Source organism: Xiphophorus hellerii, chromosome 9, assembly GCF_003331165.1.
Source record: "Xiphophorus hellerii strain 12219 chromosome 9, Xiphophorus_hellerii-4.1, whole genome shotgun sequence".
NCBI classification, from domain to species: Eukaryota; Metazoa; Chordata; class Actinopteri; order Cyprinodontiformes; family Poeciliidae; genus Xiphophorus; species Xiphophorus hellerii.
In genome coordinates, this window is record NC_045680.1 from 11,998,417 (window position 1) to 12,013,218 (window position 14,802).

A 14,802-nucleotide genomic window follows, 5' to 3' on the forward strand; every position below is an offset into this window, starting at 1 on the left:
CCCTCATGTCTCCTTCTGACCATTGTCATGCAGTTTTGTGGTGGAATAGAAATCATACAGGCTAACCCCTTCTGTTCTGCAGTGTGACATGAGTTCCTATAACACTGAGCTTTCAGTATTTCGTGTTCATTTTTTGAAATTGCGCAGTGTGCTTTGCCTAATGCACTACTCCATAAGCTGCTTGACTGCTGTGAAAAAACTGAACTAATAGAGAGGTTGGAGATGACTCTTGTCACTTGTAACTGAATATAAAGTAATGATATATACGTGTAGCCTATGTTCTCTAGAGTTTGTATAGTATTATGGAAACTTTGAACTTAGTTTAAATATATTTAGGTGGCAAATTATAAACAAGATTTAATTCACATTAACCTGTCTTAACCAAATTTAAAATTAATTATTGATAAAAAATTACCTTTTGCAACACAGTAAATAACACATACACCTTACCGACATGTCATAGATTTGAAAGGTTGTAGTTTTTTACATCTATTATATCCTATATAGTTTTAGACTCTGTGATGCAAGTTTTGGATATCCCAATATAAACAGCAAGACACACTGTACATTAAAGTTTTTCATTAGTGGAGCTCACGTTTTTGATAAGCTAAGCTGAACAATGCTGAGGCTTTTTTCCATTTCAAGCCTAGAGTGATGCAGTTCAACCAGTTCACAGAAAATATGTACATTATCATTCTTTTGAGAGGCACATTTATTACTTTTTTCAGAACGGATGCACAGCCGGAGTCCAAGAAATAAGAATTAAGCAGAGTTGATCAAAGAAATGATGCCAGTGCTTACTGCAATCTGTTGCTTCTAACATTTTTCTGAGACCATACATATACGTAGGTAAGACACCAAAAATAGCATCACATATGTTGTGTACATGATTAAAGACTTTTCAGCGTCAGGATTTCAGACTTTGACTTTGTAGATCTTCAAAAGCAATTACAATTGCAAACACAGACTTAATTAACCACCTGTCAGTCAAAATCATCAGTGACTCATTTTTCTTTCTGATGATAGTGGCCTTAAAATATGAAAATGAAAGCAGGTGAGTAGAGAATTCAACCTCAACAGTGTACAGGTTATATGAGCAAAGAGAAGAGAGGAGAATAGAACAGATCTCAACAAGAGTTGGCACACGCTCTAGTCAATGTGCTAATAGTTGGATTATATAAAGAAAGACATATTTTAAAACTGTAAAATAAAAAAGGTACCTAAACAAAAACATGTTCATAATGGAGCTGTGTCGGTGGTGGGCTATGAAAAATGAATGTACTGTAGATTAACTAAATTAAAACCTGTCCTCTCCAATGATGGCACAGCTCCGATGGCAAAAAAACCCCCAAAAATCAGCAGCTTTGATACTAAAAGTTTGACGAAACATAAAAGCTTATTTCTTCTTACCTCTTGGCAGATGATCATTAGCAACAAACTATTTGTTATGGAATATGAAAAACAAAAAGAAAAACATCAAGCATATTAAATCAGAGACAAGAAAAAATGTACAAATATCTAGTGACTCACGTTTTATATCAGTATTTTAAGATCTTTAGAATAGATATTTAAATAAATAATAAACAACTGAGACTTATTCTCTGAAGATGCCTATAAAATAACAGACCTGAGGCAATGCCATCAGCCAAAAGGCCATCCAGCTTGTCGGACTTGTTCCAATTGTGATTTTGGAGCAGAGATCCACCAGAGACACAGGTCTCATTATTCTCACTTTCATTTGAAAAATACTTTGCAAATTCTTCCTTCCTAACTCCAGCTGCTGTCACTTATTGTGCCATCATTGAGCAGAGCAGTTCTGGATGATAAACTCCATCTCTGCACATTTGCATATTCTCTCCAGAGTCACAAAGTCTGCACTGGCCCCAGCTGTCTCCACAGGTGAGAGGGCAGACCGTCACTGGAAAAAAAAAAAAGTTTCTCGATAAGATAATTGCACAGACACAGCAATTAAGCGACATGGCCGAAAGTGTTGCTTAAGTCTCCTGAATTTATGTAGTCAATTGTTGTGTGGTGCATTACCTTGACAATCTCTTTGGGCTTTAATTATTGGAACACTTAAAGTGTGTTGTGGAGTTCATCAGCGCTCCGTAACTCTCAACACGGGGCTGCCAAGAAAGAAACGAGTTAGTGGGCGGGGAGCAATTAGAGTGGAGAGCAGCTTCCACTCAACTCCTGTCCCACAGGAATTTTGTCTTCACATTTTGGTTCCAGTCAATAATTCAGCTGTTGGATTTAACCATTTGTCATCACATCACACTCCCCTCTGGCACTTTGACTGGCTCTTGGAGCGACTGGAGGAAAAGCAAAAAGGAGCTGTTGGAGTGAAACATTGCATCAACACCGGTCAGTTCAGAATAGAGGAAATGAAAGGATTTTTACAAATTTCAAACTGAGCTAAAAAATGTTTTAAAGTTATTACTGTTAACATTGCTTTTCCAGCATCCCAGGCAGGGTCTTTTGATGTACTTTTCACAGAAGTGTTAGAAAGATATGTGCACTCCAATTCCTTTATTTGATGTACTTTTCAAAGTAAAACTTTTCAGGGTTTGTACTTGAAAAAGTTGAAGACAATAAATTAACCATTAACTTTGAGAAAAGCAGTAGACTGAAAGCCAGCTACTAGACTGATAATTAAAGCTTGCTAAGTAAACATGACGTCTTAAGTTCCTTGCTAAAATTTTTATAACACTTGAAGTTTATTTGTTTTTGTCACCAGAAATTTGAATGTATAAATCAAAATAGTGCTCAGTTGTGAATAATAATTTATGTGTTTAGTTTATTTCGAAAACAAAACTCTGAAAAGTGTTGCATTAATTTGTATTAAAAGTCTTTTACTTTGTTGCCCTTAAGTAAAACAAGTTGCCTTTAGCACTGTTGAACTCATTATCGGCAAACCTCTCAAAACTACAGCTGTTAAAGTGAATTGGCAGAGGAGCCTTAATCCAAGAAGCAGCCAAGAGGCCCCTTGTAACTCTGGAAGAGTTGCAGAGATCCACAAATCAGGTGGGAGATCCTCTGGATAATACAGTTCTTTATCTACTCACTCTCTGAGTGACCTGTTCTCATGCGCTCGGCATGAATTGGTCATTCTAAAAAACCTGGTAGCACATCTTCAATACACTCTGCTCCTTCTGTTGTCCTCCTGACTCACTGGCAAACAAAAAAAACCTGTAATAACTAGACATTAGGAGCAGATTTAATGACCCAAACTCACTCAATTTTAGGCTCATCTTTAGTTGAAACGTTGTTGCAAAACTCAGTTTTTTCCACCAATATAAACTGACACTTTGTAACTCAATTCAGTGAAAAAAAACAAACTGTATTTTAAAATATACTTGCTAAAAAGTTATTTCCAGGAATTAGACAGAATTGTCAGCAACAGCATGGACAATTTTTTAAAAGCAGGAGAATCTCAAATCCTTTAAGACCATGCTGTCTGAGAGAATGATTATGACAGCAGACAAAATGTTTACCACTTCACTGTAAATATTTTACCAAAAAGCAGAAAAATGTTCCACTCCAGCAAAAATTTCATATTTGGAAAACGTCAACTTTCAAAGCTTTAATTGCTTTGGCTTGTTTTTCCAGCTGGAATGAGAGACTAAACCTCCTTAGGCCAAATGTTTTCCCAAAACATTCACTGTAAATCTGACCCAAGACCCATTTAATGACTCAATAATCCAAAATCACAAAAAATCTGGGTTTAACCAAACCTTCTCAGTGTCCTCATTTTACACAGATTCAGAGCCTGATTGAGGTGGCGGAGCTATATCGAAACAGATTAAAATAATCTTTGAGTGCACACTCACAGTTCCCTTTAAAACCCATTAGGTTCAGCACAGATTAACCGAGACTAACACAGAAAAAAAGTGTTTATCTAATTATAAGTGAGCGTCAGACATCAGCAGGGTTTTTGATGGGCATTTAAAGCCTCAAAGGACCAGATGTAAGGCAGGAAATATGTCAGTAATTAAAAACATCTCTAATGTTAATCAACACCCACACGCCACAAAGTCTTGGGGTGTTTTCGCACCTGAGGTGTTTACCTCATTTAAAACAAACCAGTTCGATTCCCCCTCGGATGTGAACTGCACACGAGTGGGTGGGGTGAGAATGGGAGTTGGAGGGTGGGGGGAATTGTTTATGGTGTGAAAGTGATCAGACCTCGATCCAGCAGGCTGCCAGGTTTATGCTGCAAGCTTCAGCCAAATGCCTTTCCATAGGCAAGTTTACAGTAAACAAACAAATAAGCAATACTTATCATTTAGCAGCTGTGAAACTTTGGAGTCTTTTTTTTTCAAAAATATTCCATTATACTGCTCAGATAATTAGGCCTAAAATAATACTCACTAATGTTATGATGGATGATGTGTTTTCTAATGGCTCAGAGAACCGCATCTGCTTCCTGTATTTACATTCAGTACTCAGGCCCTGGACTCATCCTGGACTCAGCAGACTGAGCGTTCTCACCTGGTTTGCAGTGACGGTTCTAGTTCATTGGAGATTTCTTTGTCTGAAAAGAAACCAAACCACCTGAAAAATGTTAGAAGTTAAACTCGTCAACTGATTTGGATCAAAGTAAAACTAGAGATGCGAGAGGATCAACCCTAAAATTCAACCCTTACAGTGATCATTACTTGAGAAGTTGGATGCAAATTTAAGATGTTTCAGAATAGTGCAGTTGACATCCAGTATTGGCAGAGGTTTGGGACCACAACCGCCTGCGAATTGCTGGGCAAAAACATTAAAGAGACTTGATGAATGCTTTGAAGTCTGAATGCTCAGCCATTTAATTAGTTGTAGTGTGAAACTGATTCAGAGCAATTAATCCATGTGTTTGCCATACGTTGCAAAAACAAAACTAACATGGAAGAAACTGAAACCAAAAAGCACAAAGTTGCTGTCGATAATATTGTTATTTATTATTTATTCTTTATTTAATCAGGTAAACCCCGTTGAGATCTAGATCTCATTTTCAAGAGGGACCTGGGCAAAAAATTGCAATACATAGCAACCTGGTTACAAGATAAAAACATATGAATAACTTGCTAAACTACCCGATCATGACAAATTATAGAAAAGCATCACAACAGACTTCTGGATAGATTCTACATGTGATTTCAAACACATTTCGCAACTCAAACTACTGTGTACTCACTGTAGTGCGTTCAGCTTATTTTAGACACATTTTAAAACATCTGAACCTACTTTTCTTGTCGAGCATGCAAAAAAGTTTTATCTTTCCAGTGTAGCTACAGAGCAGTTCAGAGAACCAGTTTCTGTTCTTCAGCTAAATCTCTCTGCAGATTTTTGTATTTGAAGGGGGAGTAGATTTGTCCTCCTAGAAGCTCTCTTTGAATGTTTTCCTCCTTTAGACCTTAATTTGACCTCCAGTTACTGTTAACTTAAATTTCCTAATTGCATTACAAACTGAGCAACGCTCCTTTAAAATGCTTTTCTATGTTCTTTTAGGCAACTTTTTTGGCTTTTTCAAGCATCAATTATTCAAGAGCTCAGAGTAGTGAGCAGCAGCTTAGAGGAGCCAAGACCCGCTGCTTGTCAGGACATGATTTGAGAGTACTGCTGAAGCTTTGAAGTTTGCAGCACTTGATCAATCTTAAAGATGAAATGAATGAACCATTCAGCCAACAGACTGATTAGGATTTGAGGCTGATGGGAATTTATTTAGGTAGGAAGTTTCAAAGAGAATGCTCTTCTAACTCTTCATGTAATTAAATTAAAACATAAAAGACATTTTCTAAAATGGTCAAAAAATATTTTTTTATTTAATGTAATTAAAAAAAAGACAATTAAACATTTGCATATTTTCAACAATTGCTGACTTTGTATCAGCAAAGGTTGCTGTTCTTTCTTTTAAATTTCTTTTAAATCTTTTAAATTTGTAGTGATTAGTAGATCATTTGGCTCTCTGAACGTCTTTCAAAGTTTTCTTTTCATCTCTGGGTCCTTGCTGTAATGTGTTGATGGTGGAGGAGAGTAAAATAATATCAATATTAGGTGAAAAGTTTGCCGTTTGAAAGATAGAGAACAAAAAGACTGGAAAAACTTATTTGTTGTATGTTAATTATCATAGTCCCTTAAAAAGCATTCCTACCCCTGGACTTTCACGTTTTATCAAATGACAAACACAATGATGTGACTTCCTTATAAAGGGGTTTTATGTGATAGGTCATCACAAAGTTATACAGAATTGCAAAGTGGAAGGAAAATTATATTTGATTTTCAATTTTATTTTCACAAAGAAAACTTACTCAATACGTTAGTAAAGCCACCTGTCAGTGCAATTGCAGCTTTCATTCTTTTTTGATGCGTCTGTACAAACTTTGGACATCCAGAGATGGAATTTTTTGTTGTTCTTTGCAAAATAGCTCAGGCTCAAACAGATTGGATGGAGAGAATCTGTGAACACTGGTTTAGACTCTCAAATAGATTTAAACCCTGATGTTCACAAAGTCTTTTTTTTTTGTTTTGTTTAATTTTATTTATTAAAACTCTGTGGGTGTTTATGTGTGTCTTTAGTCTTTTGCAGTGTGTTAATCCACAGGATTGCATTGTATTTATCACCATTCAGCTTAACTCTGACCAACTTTACTAACTCTGCTGATGAAAAGCTCCTCCACAGCAGGCACCATATTTCACTGCGAACATCCTGCTGATGTCCTGTGTTACTTTATTTTATTGTATTTAATAAATCTTTTGGGTAAAAAGATTTGAATTCAAATACATGCTTCACCTTTCAGATTTGTATTTGTGAAAAACTTTAACCTTATTTCACTTTTCTCTCTTCATACTGCGTACTTACTGTATGTGCTCATTTGTGTTAGTTACTCATAAGAAAACCCCAATAAAATTGATTGAGATATCTTTTTGTAACATGACAAAATGTGAAAACATTCAAGTATGACTACTTTTGCAAGCTACTATGTAGCTATTTAGGAAAAACTCTATATTTACTAAAATATAATTTAATGTCTGTAAAGGTGTGTTAAGTTTGGTGTTCTTGATGATTATTCAACATGATAAAAATATTAAGTAAAGCTGAAAGCAAAGTTCCATTCCCTCAGACTAATTAGAGACTGGTCTACTATTGCATGCTATAAATATTTTTATGCAATCAATGATTTTTTTTTTTTTTTTTTTTACTAGTTTAAATTACTGTGAAAACTTCTAATCAAAAGGAACACCTAAAACAGCCAGGCCATTGAGGCTGATATACAAACTGACAGTCTAGATCTTTATTTGGAAATAATTATGTTGTTATTATTTAAAAAACCGACTGATGATATTTTGTTACATTTTCTAACCAAAAGCATATTTTTTAAATTCTCATGTGGTGTAACTTCACAATGCCCAGTGACTGCCTGGTTTCTGTCAGAACTACTGGTTTAGTAATGTGGATCATCCAGTAAGAATTCTTATCATCTTTATTTTATGGTATTTTTTAAGTGAACTCTATTGTGGGATCTTAGAATTTACTCTGTTTTGTATTTGCAATTGAAACAACAACGAATGCTGTGTATGCCACAGTTAAACGTTACAAAACGTTATTCAGAAAATGCTCAGATGCGAGAGAAAAAAATAATTAGAAAGCAGCTAAAGCACAAGGACAATATTTGATAAACCTTCAGAAAGCCTGAATGGCTGATTAATTTAATGGTTTTCTAAGAAATCCACGAGATTTCCATGAGATGAAGAACTTACAAGTATTTAATAAATTTTGAATACTAAAAATTGTTGGCCTCCTCATTTGTCTAATGTTCTGTGAAGTTTTTTTGGGTTTCAAACTCTTATTCACCCAGCTAATATTTCAAACTTTCCTGTGTGCTGTATGAAAAAAGCTAGAATAATGTTGTATGTATTACTGTTTTATATATATATATATATATATATATATATATATATATATATATATATATATATATATATATATATACACACACAACTGTGTGTCCAAACTTTTGGTCTGTACTCAGTTCAGACCAAAAGTTTGGACACATTTTCTCATTGAATTCAAAGTGTGTCCAAACATTTGGTCTGTACTGTATATATATATATATATATATATATATATATATATATATATATATATATATATATATATATATATATATATATATATATATATATTGCACATTTAGCAAAAATCTTAAATAGGTTTTCCAATAGTTCCAATCTTATAATGAAACTGTGCCTGAATGAAACCTAAAATTTGGTTTTGTACATCAGTCAGGACGCATTAAAAGAAACTTTGGGTGGAATATTTTTAGATTGTATAAATTATTACAATTCATGCAATTGAAGTTGTTCAGGACCAAACATTTCAATACAAACACAATCTACAATTCCATCATTAAGTGCCATTTATTAGTATCAAACCACTGCTACAAAATCACATCAAACATCATGAAAATGGACTTGCATACGTGCTATACACAATGTAAGCTTTAAAGTAAATAAAGTACATGAATTGTTCTCATTTCTGGACAAATATCAGTATATATTATTATCATTTATATATATATTTTATATAGAGATATATCATTACCACTTGAAAAGCTTACATATCAATCCTCTGACCTACAGCTTATGAATGTACAACTACGCCCTTGGTGGCCAAAGGACTCTCCAACACAAGTAAACATTTTAAATCCCCACCACATGTTTTTTCAGCAATAAGATATAAATATAACACAGTCAGAAAAGATGAAAGTCCAAACAGTGTTTGAAAATCCCATTCCCACTTTGTGCAAAAAGAACTATAAATGATGGTAAATACATTTCATCTATAGTAATGAAGAGGGGAAATGTCGCATCTCAGACATTGGACTCATCACCGAGGAGAAACACAATACAGCCCGTGCTACAAAGAACTAATTTCCTGTGTCAGTCAGAGAGCGCCAAACTACGTGTAATCTGCCATTGGAAGGGTGAAAAACAAATAAAATAGGATTACATTTGCTGTCAGTCAAATAATGACTTTTCTCTGTGCCAATCTTTTTCAATCCTTGTTAAAAAGTTGCCTCAGGCTTCGTGTTAAAAAAAAGAAAAAACAGCAAATACAATTTGTGATTCAGTCATCAGCCTCATGAAGGGTCCTGCTTCAGATAGCTCGCTTTAAAACCCAGGCATTATCTTGGGCTCTGCATCATTGGCTGGCAACTTATTTTCCAGTTCACTGGAAGTAACCAGGGACAGGTTGACAAATACTTCATGCAACCATTTTCTTTCTTTTTCTTTCCAGACCCTCTCACATTTGGAGTTGCAGTGTTTTCAGACAGATTGAAAAGAAATCAGCAGATCACACCAGTAAATTACTCACTTCCTGTGCACACATTGTGAGAGAAATGAAAAAGTCTTGTTTGAAAAAATATATATTTCTATTTAGAAGTGAATCAGACTTTCTTAGAAAAACTGGTTATATGGAGTATTTTTTTTCTCATTCTGCAAAGGGTTGACAGGAGAGATAGATTCTGCCTGCTGTGCAACAAACGTATCTACCAAACTGCATGTTCTTGAAAACAGAGAGGATTTTTTTTTTTTTTTGATACTGACAACTCAGTATGCTGCTCAGGGAAGAGGTCTGGTGACTGCAGGAGCCCTGGCGTGCAACAAGACACAATCTCCAACTTAAAACTGACAGAGGCACAGGAAGAGCTTCATTAACTACAAGGTCAGGAGGAATCCCCATTTCTCACAGCCGCCTCCCGTCTCCTGTTTGCGCTGACCACAGAACGCTGTTTGTGATGAGCCACAAAACCCCGATACAATGCTAATCACTTCTTCGGCCAGCACTTTGAGATGCAGGGGTAGTGGTGCAAGGGAAACTAATTCAGAGGAGCTGCAAACAAAAAAGGCATTGATGGCAGATTCACAAAACTCTTCTTTTATTCGTTAAAACAGAAAACTGTCAGAGTGGACAATGTTTGTCCCACTTGAGTTAATCCAAACTACTTGGTGTTCTTTTAGATGCTGTAGGAGGCAGTATGTCAACAATATTGTGCAAATATTATTTTACAAACAATGTTGACATACCACAACAACCAGTTGTTTTGTTTGAACTTTGATTTGAGTTGAAGCCTAATTCTTAAAACTGCTGTTGATCAAAATTACTTGGATTATAAAGACATTTTCTTACTTTGCCTTATTTGTGGGAAAAATGGCAGGACAGATAAAAGTTACATTTTATGAAAACAATGCCAGAGATTTACCAGAGCGACTATCGTAGAAGAAAATATCAGAAATTTATATGAGTTCATGCTGAGAAGTCGTGTTATGGTAATAAAAATAACTATAAAACTGGCTCAAAGCTGGCTTAGTTCTAACCAATGATCAAAATTTTAGTAAGGGTCTCACATAAGAAGAAACTTGTGATAGGTAAGATCAAAACTCTCAAGACATTTGCAAACTTCTGGATGATCCAAAAGATCAAAATCATCCAACCGTGAACCAGTAACAACCAGATGCTCCACACAAGATTAATGAGAGAAGAATTGAAAAACATAATCAGAGCTGTCAAAGAGCCAAGAATGACCCAGAGAGAGTTTTAGAAATATCTGGAATAAGCAGGTTGAGTTGTTTCTGAGAAAATGAAGTCAACCACTATGAAAGCTTACAACACAAGACTCCACTGGAGAAGAAATAAATTTGAAGAAATGTACAGGGTCGTCGGTGATAGGATATATATATTTTTTGTATTTTTCCAGGCTGCTTAAGACAAAATTAGTGCACAGGACAATGATGCTAAATACATAACCATGGAAACCTTCTGTTGAGTTTCTTCGTACAAGATACATATTGAATCTGTTTATTATCTATTAAATATTTTTTAGAACGCATCTTCAAAACTGATTCTTTGTATCATTCCACTTCATTTGTTTTGATATCTATTATGTATCGATTAATTGGATTTGTATTGACATCTGGCATAAATATTATGCTAATAACTGCATTAGAAAATGTTTACTGGGAAGAAAGCTGAAGAGTTGGAAAATTCTGTCAGCCATTGAACATTTTTGTTAAAAGATTTGGAATAATACATGGCAGCAAGGAAAGTAGGAAAGATTGGGTTATGGGATTACACTAATTGATAAAATACTTTAAAGGCACATTCAGTACAATACCTGTTGAGCTGATATTAAAAAGCCACTAGTCAGAAATGCATTCAAGCTAAACAGTGTAACTCAAAGACATTGGAGTGAGGAAAAAAAACTTTGAAAGCAGAAGTGGTAAAAAAAAAAAAAAAAAAAATATATATATATATATATATACACTGCTCAAAAAAATAAAGGGAACACTTAAACAGGTGTTTAACACTTAAAGTGTTCCCTTTATTTTTTTGAGCAGTATATATTATGAGGCCATTATAGTTACAACATTAATAATAATAATAATACACATCAACATGAATATTTAAAAATCTTCTTAGTTTAAACATGGAAAGTAGAGGGATTTTATTTTTAAACGGCTGTCAACTGGGAGCATGAGGCGAGGCAGCCGTCTCTGCAGGTGGGTGGCACGGCCTCTTCTCAGCCTGCACATCACACGTCTTTTTTTTTCTCTCTCTGAGGCATGCCACATCCAGGATGTTTAAGTCAAGAGATGATTCAGGTCATAGGACACTTGAAAGCTGTGCACTCTCTTTTTGTACGGTCTGATCCAACCCAGGTGCACTGTGGGATGGATGGAGTAAGCAGTGGCTTATCTTTGTAGAGATCCCACACGCTGAATGATGCTCTTGAGCCAGTAAAGATGATGCTGAGTAAACGGTGCTTGATCCTTCTGTATGTGCCGTGGCATATGGCCATCTGAGCTCAAGAATGTGCAGACAGTATGCAAGGCCAGAGGGAAGAGAGAATCAGATATGCATGATCCTGCACAATTTAGATGACTTGATATCTTCAGGCGCCAACTGCAACACACTGATATGTCCCTCAGCTTAGAGCACTTTGAGCCAGGAGCTAATTGCTGGGAAAGTTGTTTTGAATAATAAATATTGATTAAATTAATGGGAGAAAAAGAACAGGGTTATTCTCTTATAGCTTAAAATATGGGCTTTTTTATAAACTTAATCTATATTAGTCCCTGTTTTCAATTACAGCTGTTTATGGTTTGGACAATATAAGTCATCTGATGCAACACCGTTGGTAGAGAAGAAATGAAGGCGTTTTTTTTTTTTTTTGTTCACATATAGGCCACCTGGATATTTTTGTTGAATTTATGACTGAGGAGATGCCAAAAGTACTAGTGAAAGCTTTTGCCCCATTTTTCAAAACAACAACTTTCAGTATATCGAAGCTTTTCAGTTCTACTGTATGTTTTTGACTTAAAAAAAAATCTCATGGCAAAAGAGAAAACAACCAATTTTATCTGCTCTATCGGAATAAGATTCCTTTTCTCTAAAAGCAAGAGAATTTTCCTTTTAGATATGTGATCTTGCAAACTAATCTCAAGAGAAAAAACCCCCCCAAAAAACATAAGGAACATAATTACATGGTAGAAGTGAGATGTTACTCGTTGCCATAATGTGGAACTTTTATTGAAGACAATATGACTCAGGAACTAAGTGAATATTCATTCAAAGGTAAAAATGTGTAAAAAATAAAATAAAATAAAATAAAAATCCTTAAAATAAATTAACTCTTAATTGGAGTAACAATTTGGACAGAAAAAGTCAGCCTTCAGTTTGAGCACTTTCACAACATTTGAGGAAAAAAGAAATCTATATTAGCAAATAACTGGCATTATTACCTTTACATACCTTTAAAATAAAAGGCTTTAATAAGTATAAATCTGCCCCAAAATATTTCCACTAACTAAATGTACTCAAATTACAATTTAGATTTTTCTCATTGTTTTTTCTTGGATGTATCATGAAACTACAAGAAAACAAGTAAATTGTTAATATCATCTTAAAACCAGAGATGCTGCCACCTCTGCTCAGTGTGGGACTTCTCGCCCTGCAGGTTTCACTTGTTGCTTTCAAACTGAAACGTCATCAAATATTTTTTACTTATTTTACCTCATGAAAATGTTTCAATTCTAGCAATAATGTTGAACCAGTCAGTATCAGACATGATTATATTAAGATTTATAATGCAGACTAAGAAGTTCCAAAGATGTTTTAAAAACAGCCAAATATTGGAGCTGAATTGCCGTTGCCAAGTTTTACAAAATTTAAACAAAATGTTTTTAGAATTGGGATTTTTTTATGATAGACGAAGCATATTTATGACGTAGAGGAAACATTATGTTTAATTTTTTTTAAAAATGAAAATCTGAAGGTTATATTTGGATCTAGTCTCTTTTGCTTTGGAAACCTCTAAATAAAATCCAGCTCAACCAATTACCTGATGGGGTCACGTCTTAGTAAATAAGAGTCTGTCTGGGTTTAAAATGGTTGCTGTGTAAATCCAGCTGTTCTGTGAAGGTCTCAGAAGTTTGTTAGACAACATTAGTGAACAACAGCATCAAGGAACACAGCAGACAGGTCATGGATAAGGTTGTAGTTTTGTTTTACTTCAGTTTCTCACTACTTTCTGGTGGTCTATCACATGAAGTCTCAATAAAGTTTGAGGTTTTATTATGACAAAATATGAGTGTGAACACTTTTGCAAAGCACTGTAAAGGTGAAGAAAACTTTAGCGTTTCAGCTACAGTCAGTCCAGCTTCTATTTGTCAACCAAATCTTTTGAATGACTTCATCCCCAGTGAGTTGTCATGAAAACAGTTTCAATAACATTTAATTTCTTAATTTTGCTTCCTGCATGTAGCTCACTAAAATATCATGTTTGATGCACTCGGCCAAAGTATAGCTAGCACCTCCTTCGCTGAGTTCCTGATCTGAACCCCTTTCTGTGTTTCTCAGTTGTTGTGACAAATAACCAGTGCATGATTTTGTGACTTCTAGCAAAGTCCAAATGGATTTATTCTTGCTAGCAATTTCTCCTTGTGAGTGAGATAACTTTCAGCCAGTTGTTATTGTGTTATGCCTAGTTCACAAAACAAGATTTTTATGTCGACGTTTTCCAATTTTCCCCTTCTGACAATTTTAAGAACATCCCGATTATTGGGATGGCTCTTAGGGTCTTAAGTATATTTAACATGTTGGATTGTCTTGGCCCGATATTGCAGTATGTGTGTGATGTTCCCCGAGGGAGGACAAATAAGAACACTGCCTGATGAATGTGACGTGTAGCCAAGCAGAAAGTGAGGAGATTGAAACATGGAGGGGATTCTAAATAGAAGACAAAAAAAAAGGTCTAGTGGATGTTGGGGACGACTTCTTCTATCGTTCTCGGCTAATTGCATGCAGTCCACAATTGTTTCTTCCCTGTCGGCCGTGTTTGTTTAGTCTAAGGTCAAGTTTAGTTGTGAGAGGTTTTGCGAGATTTCCTATCAGACATCTGAATGTTGATTAGTGAAATCAGTTTCTACCATCATGCGTGTAGTTTCTCATGATTTGAAAATCGGCCGACAATTTAAAAATTTTGCTGTGTGAACCAGGCTTTAGGATAGCTGAAGTAATCAACACTGGCTTTAATTGCATTTTTCTAACCCAGACAGTCTATGTTTGTTGATCAGTTAAATCATGCCAAATGCTGAAAGTAAAAGAAAAAAAAAAAAACAATAGCTAAAACATAAGCAGGTGTTTTGATTCTGTTCTCATGGGGTCAAATTAGCAACAGAGATGCTGTCTCGCTGTCATTTATTTGGCATCACCTATGAGAACTGCCTTTTACTGCTCATTAACTCAGATGTGGG

The 14,802-nt window shown here is 35.1% G+C and overlaps 1 long non-coding RNA gene across 1 annotated transcript; it reads right to left on the reverse strand.

Moving 5' to 3' along the window:
* Window positions 1–693: 693 nt before the first annotated feature.
* LOC116725366 (uncharacterized) lies at window positions 694–4,934 on the reverse strand. Its single transcript, XR_004340392.1, has 2 exons — window positions 2,041–4,934; window positions 694–1,918 (listed from the first exon to the last, which is right to left on the reverse strand). It is a non-coding gene; the product is annotated as an uncharacterized LOC116725366 (long non-coding RNA).
* Window positions 4,935–14,802: the final 9,868 nt, after the last annotated feature.